The sequence below is a fragment of the Armigeres subalbatus genome, chromosome 3 (genome assembly GCF_024139115.2).
Source record: "Armigeres subalbatus isolate Guangzhou_Male chromosome 3, GZ_Asu_2, whole genome shotgun sequence".
NCBI classification, from domain to species: Eukaryota; Metazoa; Arthropoda; class Insecta; order Diptera; family Culicidae; genus Armigeres; species Armigeres subalbatus.
The window spans coordinates 178,500,777-178,521,149 of record NC_085141.1 but is presented as its reverse complement, the minus strand read 5'-3'; the positions used below and the strand labels follow the sequence as shown (position 1 = coordinate 178,521,149).

Here is a 20,373-nt window from a genome sequence, read left to right as displayed (position 1 = left end):
AAGCGTATAGAGTAGTGTATCAAAAAACATAATTAGGTACTAGGGAGAATCCATAAATTACGTAGTGCATAGAGGGGGAGGGAGGGTTGAGTGAAGTGTGACGATCCATACAAAAATTGTAGATGATTTATACAAAAAGTGTGACATAGGGCAGTGGGAGGATTGGAAAATGGCGATTTTAGCGCTCCGTAATAAATTAGAGAAGAAATTGAGTTATTTCCCTCTGTTCGGGTTTATGCATATTCTCGATATTTGAATGAGCCATAAAGCTGTGTTGAATCCTTCCTTTTTCTTCAAGCTACCTCAAAAAGCGGTGCTCGTTTTTTTTTTGCGTTGTGACCGAACAAGCATGTTTGTTTAAAGAAGTTAAAATACTAAGCTTTTGAGACAATCTGATAGGCCCACAAGAGCATTTCAGGAGAACATGGACAGGGGTAGGTAAGTATGATGGTGATGCAGATTTTTAATATGCCTATCTCCCTGTCCTTGTTCTCCTGAAAAACTGTTATGGAGACGCATGGTGTATTTGTGCTTTGGTGGATCAACTTCTTGTGATTAAGCTTGTTTGCAAATTCCAATGCATTAGTAAATTAATTAATTATTTGTACACATTCTAGCATTTGTATTTCTAGGATTATTATTCTCTGCTATACTTGAACTACAAGTATAATCTTCTTCTTCTATATACATAAAAATGAATTTCTGTCTGTCTGACCCTTATAGATTCGGAAACTACTGAACCGATCGGCGTGAAAATTTACATGCAGAGGTTTTTGGGGTCGGGGAAGGTTCTTAAGATGGTTTGAGACCCCTCCCCCTTTTGTAAAGGGGGGCTCCCATACAAATGGAACACACATTTCTGCTTAACTCGAGAACTAATCAGAGAATAAATAAATTTTAGGCGAAACAAAGTTCGTCGGGTCTGCTAGTAGAAAATAATAATAATAACTATAAAACTTAATCTGCTGTGCCTCAATCTAGCACAGAACTTGAATGTATTATGTTTAAACAAAAAATATTTCCTGCTAACGTGAGATTATATCTACCCCGACTAGAGTATTTTACCAAGCGTGTCGTCGACGTTTGAATTAATTAACTGTATTTCGCTTATGTTCGTCTGATTTTCATCCAACCAACTATGTGTACGAACTCCATATAACGTCAGCTAGGCAGTATTCCAATGCAAGCAAAATGCTGAGGTTATGTTGTCGGCGTCCCCCAATGAAATTTATGTCTTTCGTGCTTTCGATTGAAACTGTTCCTATTGGAATAATGGCCGATTGCACTCAAATGCTAGTGCACGGTCTAATAGTGGCATACCACATCCCATATCCGTTCCAGCTAAAGTGCTTTTCTAGTTGGGTGCCAATAGCACGGAAAGTTCACAATGCATAGTCCCTGAATATAGATGAGTTCTCTGAAGAGTAGAACGAACCCATGTTGCAGCATAGAGGTATGGAAATGGTAGCACGATCCGATATTTAAAAGATTAATTGAATGTCAATTGTATTGGGAATACTGGACTTCTCTAATCTCGTTCCCCAAGCAGTGTTGGTAAAATCATTCTCAAATCTTAGTCATCGAGCCCTCACGTGCGAGATAACTGGTGATTTAAAAACAAAGCATCGAGCCTGAAAAGTCTTACATTACTCAAAACGACTCAATCGAGTCGCAATTTATTTTCTACACTTGTAAGATTTCCGATTCTTCTATGCGAAGAACGTCGTTTCACTGAATCGAAGATCATGTTATCGATTATTTAGTAATTTGCGTTAGATCAGTTTTTTAAACTAATTTTAGTTGCTAATTATCTAATACATTCATTCATCTTTTAGACTATGTGTTCCGTGTTTTCTAATACTATCATCCTTATTTGCTATTTTACATTTTTAGTTATTATAAATACATTTCAATTGCCTCTGGCAGTTAGGATTTTTCCTCTGGTTGAATTAAACCATGTAGGAATTTCAGTGTTTTAATTTTAACTAAACTTAACCTAATTTATATTAAGGATACAAGAAGCTAATCGTTGTAATAGAAGATTGCAACGATTTTTGCCTAAAATTGGGAATTATTTTGTTGGACATTTGTTGCAATGTCTCAATATAAGAAATTCTATGAGGTTCACTGGTACTAAACCACGGAGGCAACTTCAGAAACATTTTCAAAATTTTATTTTGAATCCTTTGAAGTGCCTTCTTTCTGGTATTGCAGCAACTAGTCCATATTGGCACAGCATACAACATGGCAGGTCTAAAAATTTGTTTGTAAATCAAAGGTTTGTTCTTAAGACAAAGTTTTGATTTTCTGTTTATAAGTGGATATAGACACTTAATATATTTGCTACATTTAAAAAAGACAGGGACACCGTCTTCGACCAGAGGTCGGACATGACACATAACACCCAGTGGACCAGTGGAGAATTTTTCGATCATGAAAAGTTTCCTCCTTACCAGGGCGGGAATCGAACCCACACTTCATAGCACATGCGTCTAGACGATTGACGTCGCTATCCGCACGGCCACGAAGCCCACTTTCGGCTTGAATGCCTTCAATGTGACTTTTAAAAGTTAATTTTTGATCTAGCAGAAGTCCTAAATATTTAGCTTCGCTAGACCAAATAATTGGAACCCCATTCATAGTGACAATATGTCTGCTAGAAGGTTTCAAATAAGAAGTTCTCGGCTTATGTGGGAAAAATATAAACTGAGTTTTGGAAGCATTCGGGGAAATTTTCCACTTTTGCAAGTAAGTGGAGAAAATATCCAAACTTTTGACGTAAACTACGTCTAAGGGGAAGACTCTGATACAGGGTGTAAAACGGAAATTTCCAAATTCGAGACCGTCACGAAATTAGGATAGATTTCAAACGCTAATAGCTCCTTTATCTTTCAATGGATTTTCGAGATTTTATTATCAATCGAATCGGCAACTCTCCAGTGAAAAGGATCGAAGTAACCTTTGCGCGGTGCGGACGTTGTTTTTTTCTCGTGTCAAAATTTTTCAGTGAAAATTTTCGTGTGAAATGTGTTTTTGAATAAATATTTTGCTGATGGAACGGGATGGTGAAAATAAGTGAAAATCAATAATTGAAAGCAACGACGGACACGACTGCAGATGTCTACCACGACCATATCAAGATACATGAACATGGTGAGATCAAGCCAATATGCCTAATGGCATGGCAGCCTAATGGACGCGTATTTGTAGTATTATTGTATATGGACGTAGTATAATGGACGCGTATTATTTATAGTTATATTCTGATTGACCTCAGCACTTACGAGTGAATATATGTAGGTATATCGTATGGCCCTCTCCGTTTTGGGCTTTGTCAGGGTCTTCTTCTTATTTGCATTACATCCCCACACGCCTCGCAACTTATGTCGAATTCGTTTTTAAAAAGTTCCAACCTAGGTTGGAACCAGTTCCAACCTAAGTGCTGTCAAAGTGTTTTTTTATTCGCTCAGGTTGGAACTAGGTTCGCACTAGTTCCAACCCCAAAGCTGTCAGGTTCGCACTGTGTTGTTTCACGGTTTCGCACCGGGTTCACCAATACAACTGTACTACAACTGTCAAAACCACGTGGGTGGGTGGGACTGGGCGGAATAAACAAGCAGAAGGGAAAAACGAAGCTATATGTTTATTAAAATAAAATGCGCGTTGAAAATCTTTTTTCGAGGAATTTTGTGATATTTGTTATTGTAGTTTAAAATGAAATTAATCCGGTAATGTTGTCTAGATTCAGTTTTAAAAATAATTGTTAGGAAAGCTATGTATTCATAAGTTCATTCAGTTTTCCTCACAGATGATGTCCTAAATTAGGTCGGTGGATGGAATTATGTAGTTTGGGAATTCCACTTGAAACCCGTTCAAAAAATCCGCTAAAAATTGTCAGAAAAATATATTTGAGGAATACCAAATAGAATTATTTCTTATGCAGAATTTCTCTTTCGGGCGTTTCAAAATTTTCTTCGGGAATTCTGCCAGAAATTACTTCAGAAATTCTTTCAATAATTCTTTCTTGAATTTTTGGCGATATCTTTCAAGAATTCCTCCATATTGTTTCCAAGGGATCCTTCCGAGATGAATTCCTTTGAAAATTCCTCTAGGAATATCTTTGAATACTGTTCCAGTATTTTCTCTGGAAGTTGCTCCAGGAACTAATTTGGAAATTCCTACAATATAATTCCTTCAGGAAATCTTTCTAGAATACAGGAACTTACTCGAAGTATCCTTCAGGAATTGCTCCGCAAGTTTCGTACATAAATTCCCCGGAAGTACCTAGAGCCATTCCTCCGGGAGATTGTTGAAAATTGAAAATGCACGGGGCCCAAAATCCGGCGGAAAATTTTCCCAAGGTGTGAGGCTACCTTTATCAGGAGAGGTAGCGAGGAAAAAATTTAGCGAATCCTGGAGAATTTTTATTACATGCTTCTGAGTATTCTCCGAAAAAAAACTTTTGCAGAAATAGATGAATTTACGGAAATACGGAAAATACGGAATTCTTGGTATAAAAATGTGCACATGATTATTGAATATAATTAAATAGGGGAACTGTTCCGATCTCCATCTCACTGAACATATATTCATCTCAACGGGAAACAAAGAAATGCACCACCAATTTCGTCGCCTCTTTTTGTCAACATTTGTGCTCACTGCTGAGAAAAATCCCAAAAATAATAAACAATCCAAATTTCTTTCCATTGCTTTGTTTTTGATGGGATGAATATCGGAGCCATGAGATGAATTCCAGGAGCAGTTTCCCTGTTTATATCCACCTAAAAGTAAATTCCACTATCCGCAAAAATCAGTTCACGCACTTAAACATATTTATTTATCATGATCTGATTAGTCAACGCCAACGCACTTCCAGTGCACTGGATGTCCTGGATCATATGTTTCGAATCAAAACAAACACGATGCTACGCACACCAACATATCCAATGACAGATGGCACTGAAAATGTTTTTTTATTCAGGGTTCAGGTTGGCACTGACCCAGGTTTAAAAACGAATTCGACATTAGTGTTCATTAAGCACTTGCACGGTTATTGACTGCGAGGTTTCTGGGCCAGGTTGCCATTTTTGCATTCGTGTATCATGGGGCTGGCACAATGATGCTTTTGTGCCCAGGGAGGTCGAGACATGTTTCAGTCCGAAAGTTGCCTAGACCGGCACCGGGAGTCGAGCCCAACCACCCTCAGCATGGTCTTGCTTTGTGGCCGCGCGTTTTACCGCACGGCTAAGTAGGGCCCCGGCTTGGTCAGGGTGGGGTGGCTCAATCTGTAAATTACACCTCGAAAAACTAAAAGAGTTACTATCTAGCAATGAAATCTCGTTTTTCCCTCTCTATATCTAAGCCACTAATTCAGATAGATCGAATAGTGCCAAATCTTGAAACGTTCGAACATGTACAAAACCTATAAGTTGTGTGTTACAATTTTAAGCAATGTGCATATATTAATAATAATTTGTTGTCTGTGTTACACGTGATCATTTATTGATATATTTTCTATTTAATAATTAATCTCAAAATTTTCAATTGTATTCGTTCCTTACACACATAGACAAAAGCAAAAATGCGTGAAAAATCTATCTTCTTTTTTAGCATTTGTTCTTAACAGATTTGATCGCGACAGGTTGGATTCGATGGGGAGTCCTGTCGCATTGTTTCCTGTTGGGGATGGGTAGAATCGGACTATGATCTTGAGTGTTGTGACCAGGGTGCTATTTCTCTAATGTAAGAGAGGCACTTTTATCCCTAGGTGTAATAATCATTTTTTTAACGCAGATTTCATGTCTTGAATAAATTTTGTTCTGTGGGCGGTAATCAAGCCAACGATTCTACGAAACTGCGGAGCTGTTGTTAGTAATTACTGTACATATTGTATATTTTATCGCCTTATGATTTTTTGCTCGCTTTTCATTGCTTTTGTTTCGGTGATTCTCCGGTAAGCAGAGCGATCGGTCGGTCGTCGAAATTTAGTTTTGTTTTGTGCGGAAAGCAAAACGATCGGCCGGTCACCGGAATTTCGTTCTGCATTGTGCGGGTGAGTAAGTTAATCTGAAAATGAAAATTTAGTTAACATCCAGTTGCGTCGATAATTAAAATAATTAACGTTCGTTCGATTTTTTTTTGTTTTAAATCAGATTTTGGTTTGTTCAGTGCAGATTTGTTCGTGTTTTGTATTGGACGTAGAAAGATCTGAGATCGTGTCCAGACGTGTTTTCTTCAGTAGTCAGAACGATTGGCCGGTCATCGAATTTTTGTTCTGCTTTGTGCGGTAAGCAGAACGATCGGCCGGTAACCGAAATTTTGTTCTGCTTCGTGCGTGTAAGTAAATTAATTAGAAAGTAAAAGTTTAAATCGCGTCTAGACATATTTTCTTCAGTAAGCAGAACGATCGGCCGGTCATCATAGTTTTATTCTGCTTTGTGCGGTAAGCAGAACGATCAGCCGATCACCGAAATTTTGTTCTGCTTTGTGCGGCCTTTAAAAAAATGTATTGTTTTCATCGATCAAACTACACGCTATACACGGCATACCGTTTACCAAAACGAACCCTGCCACACTCCCTACCCCATATATCCAACATCCCAGTGATCTCTCGTGGAAGTGCAGATGACTCGTCGGCTTCTATCAAAGCGAGTATCACGTCAACAATTTCCTACCTATTCCTTAATTGACCTGCATTCGGACACGGCCGGCGCTGGTATTGCTTATTTTTGGGTCACCAGTTCTTACACATTGAAGATGATGTTAGTCCCAAACTTCATCTGTTGGTTCTCTGTGTAATTACAGCTGACCTGGCAATAACGGAGGAGCAACCGTGGGCGGTCAATCATGCTCATGCTCATGCTCATGCTCAATCGAATCGGCAACTCTCCAGCAATTTTTTAAGCCTATTGGAACTATTAATGATCAACGTAAAAACATTAAAAATTCCAAATCTTTACCAACCCATAAAATTTCACAGTTTCGTTACGGCCGCCGTCTGCGGCAGGGATGCCAGATACATTTTTTATAAGTCTGTATCAATCTCAGCAAAATGTCTGTATTTGTCTGTATAGAGACAATTATTGAAAAACAGTGCACTTTTGAAAACGTAGAATATCGAAGTTACAATAATCAAAAAGTCATTGTAATACTTAGTCGAGTCAAGTACGAGATACTGAAGACAAGTAAGCTTTGCGCTTTCGAACAAAATACCTTTGGCTTCCTAACGGAATCTTTTAAGACTTCGGAATCCCAAAAGGATATCCCTTATACAGAATGAGAAAAAAAATTCGACTCCACTCGGTATTCCAATAGTATTCCTCTTGAAAGTCTAGAAGCAATCCGTTCGAAAGTAAAGTCCAAAATAATTTCGTTCAGCAGCCCAATAAGGTTCCGTTAGGAAACCCAAAAGAACTCTATTTTGGAAGCCTATAAGAATTTCGTTCAGAAATATAGAAGAATTCCTTCCAGAATCCCAAATCATTTCGTTCGGAAACCCAGAGAAAGGACTCATTTGGATTTACCAACCGAGATTTTTTTTTGGTTTTCTGAACGGAGCTTTTTTTCGTAGCTTTATTAGAATGATTTTTAAGTTCAGACGTACCAAGTTCATCACTTAAAGAAGAACTGAACGGAGCTCTTCTTGGCTTTCGGAAAGAACTCTTCTGGTTTTTTTAAGCGATTCCTTTTGCAGTTCTGAGCTAAATCCGGAAATCGCTCAAGTATTCTAATGGGAATCCCTTGTTCAAAAGCAGAAAAAGATTCCGTTCAGAAGCCCAGAACGCTCCAATCGAAAGTCTAGAAGTATTTCTTTGGAAAGTCCAGGATTCTGTTCGGAAGACCAAAAGTATTCCATTCGTGGTTCAAGAAAGATTATGTTCAGAATCCCATCAGAATTCCGTTGGAAGATTCCTTTCATAAACCCTAAAGAATTTCGTTCGAAAATTTGAAGAGATTCCGTTAGTAAACCCAGGAGGATTACGTTCGGAAGTTCACATAATTCTGTACAGAAATCCGTACGAATGGATGTCTTTTGGGCACCGTAATGGAATTCTTTTTGGGCTTCCGAAAGGGATCATTTTGTGTTTCAGAATGGATGAATTTTGGACTTTTGAATGGAATCTTTTTAGGTTTCACAAAGGAATTAAAGAATCTATCCGTTTGAAATTCTAAAAGGATTCTTTTTGACACCCAAAAGGAATCCCGTTCAGAAGCCTAAAAGGCTCCGCTCGGAACTACAAAATGTTACCGTTTGGAAACTTTTTAAAAATCCTTACGAAATCCCAATTTTGTTTGGAAACCCAAAATGGTTTAATTGGATAGCCCAACAGGATTCTGTTTGGCCGCCCAAATTTTTCGAAAACTGAATGTCTGTAAAAGTCTGTAACTTTAATCAAAAGTCTGTATAATGTCTGTAATCTGTATGATGTCTGTATGCAAGACCAAATGTCTGTATAAATACAGACATGTCTGTATGTCTGGCATCCCTGGTCTGCGGTTGGTTCTTGCGCTCTACTTTTGTGCGGTGATTCGCACAAAAAGTACAAAATAGAACCAGAGCAATGACCGCGGTCGGAGCAAAAAAAGTAGTGTTTATGAAAAAGTGCTACAGATGCTGGACATGTTCATGTTAGCAAGAAGTGAATATTAAAATTGATTATCAACTTTAAACAAGGTTACACTCTAACTGTTTTGACGGGAATTGAGTAAAATTTCTGTGGGATAGAAAGAGAGAGCAATGCAATTTTACTCAGTCACTGAGTAGGTGAAAGTTAGCATGTATCCTACTATTTCGGCAGCATCCCTTTAAAATAACACTTCAAAAGCATTAAGGTTCCCCCAAACACACGCGATGCGACAGTCGCGACGCGATTCTACCGCTTGGCGACAGCGATTCTGTCGTCGGTAATATAGAAGCGTAAATACCACATTGCCTGCAGCGACTCAACGATAGAATCGCGGCGACTAGTTGTCGCCGTCGCGGCGATGAAATCGTTTAGGTCTGGGGGAGCCTTTAATCGCCATTTAATAGGCAATTAACTATTAAATGCATTAATCACTCCAAGTCGAATCATCACCACTGTGGAATAAAAAATTTGGGGTTTTTAAATGGAAATTATAAATTGTCATATCCAACCATTTTCATATATAGTGAGTTACGCCAATTTTGTTCGAAACATAAATGGATTGGTCTGCGATCGAACATGATTTGCGGAAAAACTACACATTACACGCGTCAAAACGTTTACCAAAACAATTCTCGCTACCTCCCGACCCCATGTATCCAACATCCCAATGGTTGTAATTTGACTAAGCACGCACGCGCGGTTTGAAGTTTGTATGAGAATTACTATGAGAACAGTACATTTTTCGGAAAACCGTTTTGCAACGTTGGTCATTAATATCTAAAAATATATAAAAAAAAATATAAATATATTGGCAACATAGGAAACTTAGCAAGTGAATAAATCGTCTTTATTGCCAAACAGTTCGCTGCTTGCAAGAAAAATTATTAAGGAAATACTAAATCGTGTGAAAATGAAAAATCGTGAAAATTGAGCACGTAAAAGAATAACATATCAATAATGAGCATTTTTATTTTCTTTATTCTTTGCTTACGAAAATCCGATAGGTTCGCAACAACAATCGTCTTACTGATTTAGAAATATTCTACGAAGTCTTCGGGTTGATTATATTTAGGGGGAGATCCTCCAGTGCACTGGAGTGTCGGACACATAAGCCATTTAACAAAAAAACTTTAACTATCCGGATTATGTTTCCATTTATACCATACTAGCAGAACGTACCCTGCGTTGCTCGAGTCTTTACGTTTAACGTTCGAAATGTCATTTTCTTGCGTTGATTGCGACGCCGCACTGTAGATCATTTTTCGAGCGATCGCATTAGGTTTTCTCCAAACGCGCCCTAATATTGTGTTTTGACAATTTTCCCAAATTTCCTTTAAAATTTACTAACCGTTTGCATATTTACTAACCTTTAGAAACACAGCTGATCCCAATACGAATCGATTAGTGAGGAAATCTTGCAAATCGGTCATCCTCTTCGTGAGTTATATTGCTTCAAAGGAAGAATAGATAGAAGAAACACAAAATATGACTATTGACCATTGATGATTCATACAAACTATATTTGATCATTTGAACACGTTTTTCAACGATGAATTTTGGTGAAAAAATTTACGATTCAGAAAAATGTCTCCTAGTACCGGACACTATTGCATCATGTTCAAATGTGACTAAGTTCCTGTTACATGAGTAAAGACTCGAGTAAAGGCATCATTCAGCAGAATAGTAAATTATTCGCGTGCTTTAAGTTGTAAATATTAAAAATTGTTAGTGGAGCTTATTTGACTCTTCAGCTAAATTTTTTACATCCTAATCCAAATTCCCACCTTTTTCAATGTCCTCTACACTTTTTGTTTCTGCTAATTTCTGTGGCTTTCTCAGCAAGAAGAAACAATTGAATTGAAGTAAGTGTAACAAAACAAGCATAAGGGAGCGCACTCAGTTATATTATAACCAATTCAGTTGAAAATTTAGGAGGTTCACCAAAACAGCGAAAGTTATCGTTCAAGCATAAGGGAGCGCAAAAGTCAAAATTTCAATCACTCTAGGCTCTAACCAAAATAATTATCTTATGATCTGTTTTACGTAGTTTACGTCGGGCGGTCGTATCTTGTATATAACCCTTCTGATTTTTGCAATCTACTACAAATAACACGAAGGCCTCGCCCTTTAGCTGAGAGGTCCGTGTCATCTGCAAACAAAGATTTTTGACACCCTGGTGGTAAATTAAGTAAGTCAGAAGTAAAAATGTTATACAAATTGGTCCCCAGTATGCTGCCTTGGGGGACACCAGCTCTAACAGGTAATCTATCAGATTTAGAATTCTGATAGTTTACCTGCAGTGAGCGATCTGATAAATAATTTTGGATCAGTTTAATAATGTACAGAGGAAAATTAAAATTCATCAATTTTACAATCAAACTTTCATGCCGAACACTGTCAATTGCTTTCTCTATATCAAGAAGAGCAACTCCAGTCGAATAACCTTCAGATTTGTTGAGTTGAATTAAATTCGTAACTCTTAATAACTGAAGAATGGTTGAATGCCCATGGCGAAAACCAAATTGCTCATCAGCAAAAATAGAATTGTCATTAATATGAACCATCATTCTATTTAAAATAACCTTTTCAAACAGTTTGCTTATTGAAGAAAGCAAACTGATTGGGCGATAACTCGAAGCCTCAGCTGGATTTTTGTCCGGCTTCAAAATTGGAACAACTTTGGCGTTTTTCCATTTATCTGGAAAGTATGCCAATTGAAAACATTTGTTAAATAAATTAACCAAAAAGGATAAAGTGCTCTCAGGAAGTTTTTTTAATAAGTATGTGGAAAATACCATCATCACCCGGGACTTTCATATTTTTAAATTTTCTAGTAATAGATCTCACTTCATCCAAATTAGTTCCCAACGAAGGGTCAAAAACATTATCTTGATTGAGAATGTCTTCGAAGCTTCGTGTAACCTGATCCTCAATTGGACTAGTGAGACCTAGCCTGAAATTATGGGCACCCTCGAACTGCTGAGCAAGTTTTTGAGCTTTTCGCCATTTGTTAGTAAAATTTTATTTCCCTCTTTAAGCGCTGGAATTGACTTTTGAGGTTTTTTTAAAAGAATTTTCGTTAATTTCCGAAAGGGTTTCGAACTGGGTTCCAACTTCGAGACATTATTCTCAAAGTTGGTATTTCTCAGAATAGCGAAACGTTTTTTTAATTTCATTGCAAATCACGCCAAATAACTTTTAACGCGGGATCGCGAGCTCTTTGGTATTGCCTTCGCCTCACATTTTTAAGACGGATCAGTAGCTGAAGATCGTCGTCAATAATAATGGAGTTGAATTTAATTTCACATTTAGGAATTGCAATGCCTCTGGCTTCGACAATTAAATTTGTCAAAGATACAAGAGCATTATCATTATCACTTTTGGTATCGAGAGGAATATCAACATCAAAATACGTTTTATATAAATCCCAATCAGCTCTATGATAATCAAAAGTGGTGCTGATTGGAATATAAATGGCTTCTTGTGAGATTTCAAACGTCACAGGAAGGTGATCAGAGTCAAAGTCAGCATGAGTTACCAATTGGCCACACAGCTGACTTGAATCCGTTAAAACTAAATCAATTGTAGAAGGATTTCGACTGTAAGAAAAACAAGGTGGTCCATTGGGATATTAAATAATATTATATCCCGCAGAACAATCTTCAAATAAAATTTTACCATTGGAATTGCTTTGAGTATTATTCCATGAACGGTGTTTGGCATTGGAATCACCAATTATGAAAAAATTGGATTTGTTGCGAGTTATAATTTGAAGATCATCTCTCAACAAATTCCTTTGCTGTCCATTGCAGTGGAAAGGAAAGTAGGCAGCAATAAAAGAGAATTGTCCAAAATTAGTTTCAACAGAAACTCCCAAGGTTTCGAAAACTTTGGTTTCAAACGAAGAATATAATTTATGTTTGATACGTCTATTGATGACCTTGGCGACCCCACCACAGGCGCTGTTGAGACGATCATTTCGTTAAACAAAATAATTTGGATCTCTTTTGATGAAAAGATCAGGTTTTAAATATGTTTCAGTTATAATGGCAATGTGTACATTATGAACTGATAGGAAGTTCAATAATTCATCTTCATTACTCTTTAAAGAGCGGACATTCAAATTTAAAATTTTCAAAGAATTATTTGGATCCATTAAAACGAAGTCCGATAACATTTTTTGAGTAAATTTAATACCAACCTGAACAGCTTCAGTTTTGGTATTTGCTTTGAACATTGCATCAATCATGTGGTGCAATTGTTCATTTAGAAAATCAAAGTAGGAAGCAGACATCACGGACATGCCAACTGAGTTATCAGAACGAACGTTATTTTCCGTTTAAGAATGGGTATAAAAATCATTCATCGTCGGTAAATTTTCAGAAATGAAATTTTGCCTGCCTGCAGCGATGCTAGCATAGGAGGGCGTGTTTGAAAAATTAAAATTCGACGAACTGCTCATTACCCGTTTGTTCGAACTGCTCGTTTGTTCGTTGACTGTGGAGGGTATGAATTGCTCGACCGGCAAATGATTACGGATTTTGAGCGTTTGAAATATGTTGACCGAGCGAATCTGGGATCCTATTGGAATTTCCCGTCATCAAACTTTTTTGGGTGAAGGTCATTCCCAGAAATTGGATTTATGATTGCCCCCACAATTGGAACATTCAAATTTATTAGAATCTTCTCTCACAGGACAGGCGTCCTGTGAGAGAAGATCCACCACAAATCATGCATTTAGCATCCATGTGGCAATGTTTAGTTCCGTGACCCCACTTTTGGCACTTACGGCACTGAGTGGGGTTTTAGAAATTTCCCCCATGTTACAGGACATGGGACATAATAAAGGCCTTTTCCAAACTTTTCATATTATTTAGTTCACTTTTTTTAAAGTCGTCGTACGTGAAGTTTATTGTCGTCGTACGTGAAGAATTTATGCCGCTTCTTAGTTAAATACCCGGCAAATCGCGGTAGTCACTCTTCCTGGCAATCTGAAATGAAACCTTGATCCCCTGAAGTGTACCCAAAATCTCATTCCAAAAGCCAGAAAACTTGGCAACAGATACCACAATTGGCGGAATCCTTTGCTTCTTTGCATGGATCGAATCACCTGGGCTAGAGGTAGATTCGATTTGCTCAATTTCGTCATGAATCAAATCGAACTGATTGCTCAGTTCGATAGGAGAAGAATTATTTTCAATGTTAGAGTTAGAAGGAACATCTGAAGTCTCCAGCTTCCTTCTATTTTTTCCGCGCTTTGGCAGGACGGTCTTGAAACCTTGTTTCTTAGAAGGAAGTCGGAATTCAGAAATTCTGCATCCTCTTGTTTTTATTAATGCTCATTGCTGAGCGTGGAGACGTGACCTTCTAAGAGGTTTTTTTTTCAGAACGGTGTCCCTGCAGGATTACCACCGCTTGTCGGAATTTTACTTCCGCTAACGGGTCCAACGTAAAACGAAGGCACGGGTCCAAGCAAAGATCGTAACAGGATCAGTCGATACAAAAAGCGCTGAGAAGTTACAATGAGTTGATCGATAACTAAAAATACCCCTTCCCCACACCCTTTCCCTTCTACGAAAAGCATCCCTAACTCCTCTGTCGCCGTATCCTTAAGGTCTGAGGGAAACTATCTCGCAGTAGAGCGCTATGTTCGTACTAAAATGTCTATAACTCGGAATTGGGAACGAATTTCGCTTATCCCAACTGACTGAAATTTATCAAGGAATGTTCCTACAAAATTTAATGGACCTACTATTTCCCAAATTTGTATTAAGCTCTAAATACTGAACTATTGTAAAACTCAAATGTTCGCTTCTTAGTACCTCTCTCCGATGATTTGAGGCACAAGGGAACCTAATTTCGCAAAACCCAACTGACAAAAGTTTTGAATTTTTCCAACGATTATTTTGATGTAATAAAAAGTATATGTCACCGCAATAAATTTTGAAGGAAGCTCTTTTTACTTCAACCAAGTTTTTTAACCGATTCAATCCGGATGGGTCATATATGACCCAAGACGAAAATCAGTTGTCGAAAATCAGTTTTAAGAGATGGAGCCTTGCTTTCTTCAGCAAAAATGTTCAAAATTAACTGTTCCACCCAGGAAAAATATTGCCCAGGTCAGGTTATGGTCACTAGGATGATCTAGAGCATCCAAACTATCCTTGAGTTCTAATTTTGATGTTCTAAGGAATCAACACCATTTTTTACCACATTCTGATTAAATAATTGAAATTGAAATGCTTTATGATAATATCCCGCACCTGTCCTGCAGTATAACAGATCTTTTTCAATACCTAAGATACTCCAAACAGTTCTTGAACTCAGATCTTAATATTCAAATCGGTCAACAAAAAGATCTACGATGTCCCCACTATTTTTATGAGTTGGGACAGCTCCACGGTTCTTCATTACACCATTACAGACACACCACCGAATTCGTTCGGCATCTACGGCACTCCAAACTATCCTTGAGTACAGATCCTAATATTCAAATTGATCAACATGCAGATCTTTGATGTCCCCACTAGTTTTATGAGTTGGAATAGCTCCAGGATACCTCGTAATATAATTACAGACACACCACATAATTCGTTCGACATCTACGACACTCCAAACTCTCCTTGAGTACAGATCCTAATGTTCAAATCGATCAACATGCAGCTCTTCGATGTCCCCACTAGTTTTATGAGTTGGAATAGCTCCAGGATACCTCGTAACACCATAACAGACACTCCACAGAATTAGTTCGACACCTACGACACTCCAAACTATCCTTGAGTACAGATCCTAATATTCAAATCGATCAACATGCAGATCTTCGATGTCCCCACTAGTTTTATGAGTTGGAATAGCTCCAGGATACCTCGTAACACCATAACAGACACTCCACAGAATTCGTTCGACACCTACGACACTCCAAACTATCCTTGAGTACAGATCCTAATGTTCAAATCGATCAACATGCAGATCTTCGATGTCCCCACTAGTTTTATGAGTTGGAATAGCTCCAGGATACCTCGTAACATCATTACAGACACACCACAGAACTCTACGACACTCCAAACTCTCCTTGATCCTTATATTCAAATCGATCAACATAGAGATCCTCGATGTCCCCACTAGTTTTATGAGGTGGAATAGCTCCGCGATACCTCGTAACACCATTACAGGCACACCAGAGTTCGTTCGACATCTATGGCACTCCAAACTATCCTTGAGTACAGGTCTTAATATTAATAGATATAATAGATCAGATCCTAATATTCAAATCGATCAACATAGAGATCTTCGATGTCTCAACTATTTTTATGAGTTGTAATAGCTCCACGGGATTTGGTTACACTATTAGAGACACGCCACAGAATTCGCTCGACATCTACGACACTCCAAACTGTCTTTGAGCTCAGATCCCAATATTCAAATCGATCAACACGAAGATTTTTGAGGTCTTCACTATTTCTATGAGTGGAAATAGCTCCACGGGACTTCGATACACCATTATAGATACATTACAGAACTCGTTGAACATCGACGACACTCCAAACTGTCCATGAGTTCATTTTCATTTATTTAGTTTACATCTAAACAGATAACACGGAATCAACAATTTGACGCCACAATACAGATCTCAATACTCAAATCGATCAACATGAAGATCTACGTCATCCCATCTATTTTTATGAGTTGGAATAGCTCTACTGGACTTCGTTACACCATTATGGACATATTGTAGAATTCGTTGAACATGTACGAAAATACAAATTGTCCATGAGTTCAATTCTTTATATTCAAATCGATCAACAAGAAGATGTACGATGGTCTAGCATGAATTTATCGCCAAAAAATTGTGTGGTGAAGGACTTCTAGGGAAGATCGATATAGTACGTAAAATTACTATTTTCAACACCCCTCTCCCCTTCGCCACTTCTTGTAATGAACCTCTAGTTTTTTTTATTATTCGTCACGCAATTTGTGAATAACCACCTCACACAAATTTCATGAATAATGAGAGCATTTCTCGAAAAACAAAAACAATGACCTGTTACCTGTAAGCCTACTAAATATTTTTTCGATGAAGAAGATTATTATTGAGAAACCTAACTATTGATTCCTTTTGTTACACTGCTTTCAAAAAGTTTACTCCTAGTGTGCTGCATGTTTGCAGCAGTGCACCAGAGCTTAACATGTCGATTCGAAAGTTTTACTGAAACGCCTTCTGTTGACGATCTCGCAGAATCACATCAAATGGTTGCAGAGGAACTGAGAGAGAGATTTTTTTAGCAACATGATTTAGCTATTACATGTAATTCATTTTGGGTAAGTATGGAGAAAAGCATTTGAAATGAAATTTTCTGATATTATTAATACGTAAATTACTTTACTCTTACATATAAATGTTAGTCTTAGTAACATCCATTTCCGTGCAATACTGAAACCAATTATATTGTCGATTGAATGTATTGCGAGCTTTATTCAGTTCTTGGTACGCAATTCTCATTTATTGGTTAGACTGTCATCTCATGATACCCCTTGGTGGTTTCAATACGTATAGAAATGGTAAACACTTGGGTAAACATATCGTATAAAATATATAATATGTATAATAAGTATGAAACAAGTAAGTATGAGAGTACCAACGCCTTCAGGGTGCAACTTACTCTAATTCTGATCGATTATGGAGTAGCAATAATTCACATGTATAGCCTAGCCGATCATCAAGAGACGCCGTGGTTTATTACAAGCTTTATTCTATGACACTTCTTCTTCTTATTATTGGCATTACATCCCCACACTGGGACAGAGCCGCCTCGCTACTTAGTGTTCATTAAGCACTTCCACAGTTATTAACCATTTTTGCATTTGTATATCATGAGGCTAGCACGATGATACTTTTATGCCCAGGGAAGTCGAGACAATTTCCAATCCGAAAATTGCCTAGACCGGCACCGGGAATCGAACCCAGCCACCCTCAGCATGGTCATGCTTTGTAGCCGCGCGTCTTACCGCACGGCTAAGGAGGGCCCCTCTATAACACTATAGAGGATAAAAGGAACGAAAAATTGTGGATGCGATGTTTGTGATCACAATAACACGTTCGTACTTACGTATTGTGTACGTAATGATGTCCATTTGAGCGATTCCAACTAACAAGATTTTTTATATAATGGTGTAATGATGTTCCATGATGGTTCTCCAACTAACAAACAAGCTTTAGAATCCATGAATCACTATGTTGGTCTTTTAGACCTCCAATATCTGAACTCATGTATGGCGCCGTAAATATTCCGGAAATGTTATGATTTGTATATACTGGTATATTGATGTCCCATGGGGTATCTACAACTGACACACACGCTCAGGATCCTATGATTCACTCTGTTAGCCTCGTAGACCTCCAATATCTGAACCCACAAATTGTTTGGAGTACCGTAGATATTCTTGGAATGTTTCAATTTTCATATACTGGTGTAATGATGTCTCATGGGGTTTTTACAACTAACACAAAAGCTGAGTTGCCTTTGAATCACTCTGTTGGTCTTGTAGACGCTCAAGGTCTGAATTCAAGAATGATTTGGAGTACCGTAGATATTCTGGGAATGTCGTATTTTGTATATACTGCAGTAATGATGTTCCATGGGGTTTCTACAACTAACACACAAGCTCGGAAATTAATGAATCACTATGTTGGTCTTGAAGACCTCCAGTATCTGAACTCAAGAATAACTTGGATTACCCCAGGATCTCTGGGAATGCTGAGATTTGCATATTCTGGTGTAATGATGTCCCAAGGGGTTGCTCCAACTAACGTACAAACTCAGGACCCTATGAATCACTCTGTTGGTGTTGTAGAACTTTAAGATCTGAACTCAAGAAAGGTTTGGAGTACCGTAGATATTCTGGGAATGTGGATGTTTTTATATATTGACATAATCACGTCCCATGGTGTTTTTACAACTAACACACAAGCTCAGGAACCTATCAATCACTCTGTTGGTCTTGTAGGCCCCCAAGATCAGAAACCACGGATTGTTTGGAGTACCGTAGATATTCTGGGAGTCTTGTATTTTGTATATACTACTGTAATAATGTTCCATGGGGCTCCTCCAACTATTACACAAGCTCGGGAACCTATGAACTGCTCTGTTGATCTTGTAGACCTCCAAGATCTGAACTCAAGAATAGTTTGGAGTACCGTTTATGTTTTGGCAACACTGCGATTTGATAAAAAATAGTTTAATTATGTCTCAAGTAGCAATGCCAACTTCAAATAAGGATTGAGGCCCCGTAAAACGCTTTGTTGTTTATGTAGATCATCAAGATCTGAACTCAAGGAAGGTTTGGAAGCCCTAGAAGATCTCAAAAAATATTTTACCCCATATTTCTACTTTTTCATGGTTTGCATACGTTTTTGAAGCAGAATGTCCAAAATTTGTGTTGAAATACGACGAAAAAAAAATCCGGGTTGAATCGGTTAAATTACATACAAAAGTTACCATTTCGGGAGAGCACCCATCAGCATATTTTATTGTGGCGCACGGTAGGAAAGGAGCGATGAGAGCGGTAGAAAGTCCGTCAACTTTGTATCTAGCGTGACACTAGAAAAAAGCGTATTCCTATTTGTGAACACGTGGATACCAAATATATAAATTGAAATCAAATATAGGAATGAGATGAGATAAACAATTGAAAATAAATAAGACAAATAAGACAAATGAAGCAAATAAGACAAATAGGTCAAATAAGACAAACAAGATAAATTCCTACAGAAGTCCCTACAGGTATTCCTCCAGAAGTTCCTCCGGGAATTCCTCCGCAAGTTCGTCCAGAAGTTCCTCCAGGAACTCCTCCTGAAGTTCCTTCAGGAATTCCTCCGGAAGTTTCTCCAGGAATTCCGCCTGAAGTTCCTCAAGGAATTCATCCGGAAGTTCCTCCAAAAATTCCTCCGGAAGTTCCTCCAGGAATTCATCCGGAAGTTCCTCCAGGAATTCCTCCGGAAGTTCCTCCAGGAATTCCTCCGGAAGTTCCTCCAGGAATTCTTCCGGAAGTTCCTCCAGGAATTCCAACGGAAATTTTTCCAGGAATTCCTTCGGAAATTTCTCCAGGAATTCCTTCGGATGAACTTCCGTAGAAATTGACTGCCAGCGTCATTTTGGCGGGCTAAATTGGGCAATTTTCTCTCTCAGAGAGTGCTACCACGTGCTTTTTTAACGGAAAACCCTTCCCTCAGACCTCAAGATAAAGAATGTTTGTTTCAAATTTGGTTGAAATCGTCTAAGGGGTTCAGAAGTTACACTGAATTGATTGATAACTAAGCAATACTGCCACACCCTTCCCATTTTACTAAGAGCATTCCTAATCCCCTATCATTGTCTACTTGAAACAAACATTATATGTTCCGAATTTGGTGGAAATTGGTTAAGGGTTTCAAAAGTTAAGCTAAATTGCTCGTTTTTTATGAATGAAGATAATGTCGTTTACATATATGATGAATAATAGAGGTCCCAAATGAGAGCCCTGGGGAACACCGGAGTTGACTTGAATGAGTATCGATCTATTGCTGTTAAATTTTATAATTAATTGACGATCAGTTAAGTAGGATTCAAGCTATTGAAGGAGCCCAGGCTCAATTCCAGATTTTTTTTAATTTGATTGCAAGCATGGGTATATCTATGCAAGCTTTACTAAAGTCCGTATGAAGAGCTTCAACGTGGTTTTCTTTATCCATTGCATTAAACGTATAATC

The 20,373-nt window shown here is 38.0% G+C and overlaps 1 protein-coding gene across 1 annotated transcript in view; it reads right to left on the bottom strand.

Moving 5' to 3' along the window:
* Positions 1 to 20,373, bottom strand: part of LOC134219161 (uncharacterized) — a 108,871-nt gene that overhangs the window by 58,179 nt on the left and 30,319 nt on the right. The window lies entirely within an intron of this gene.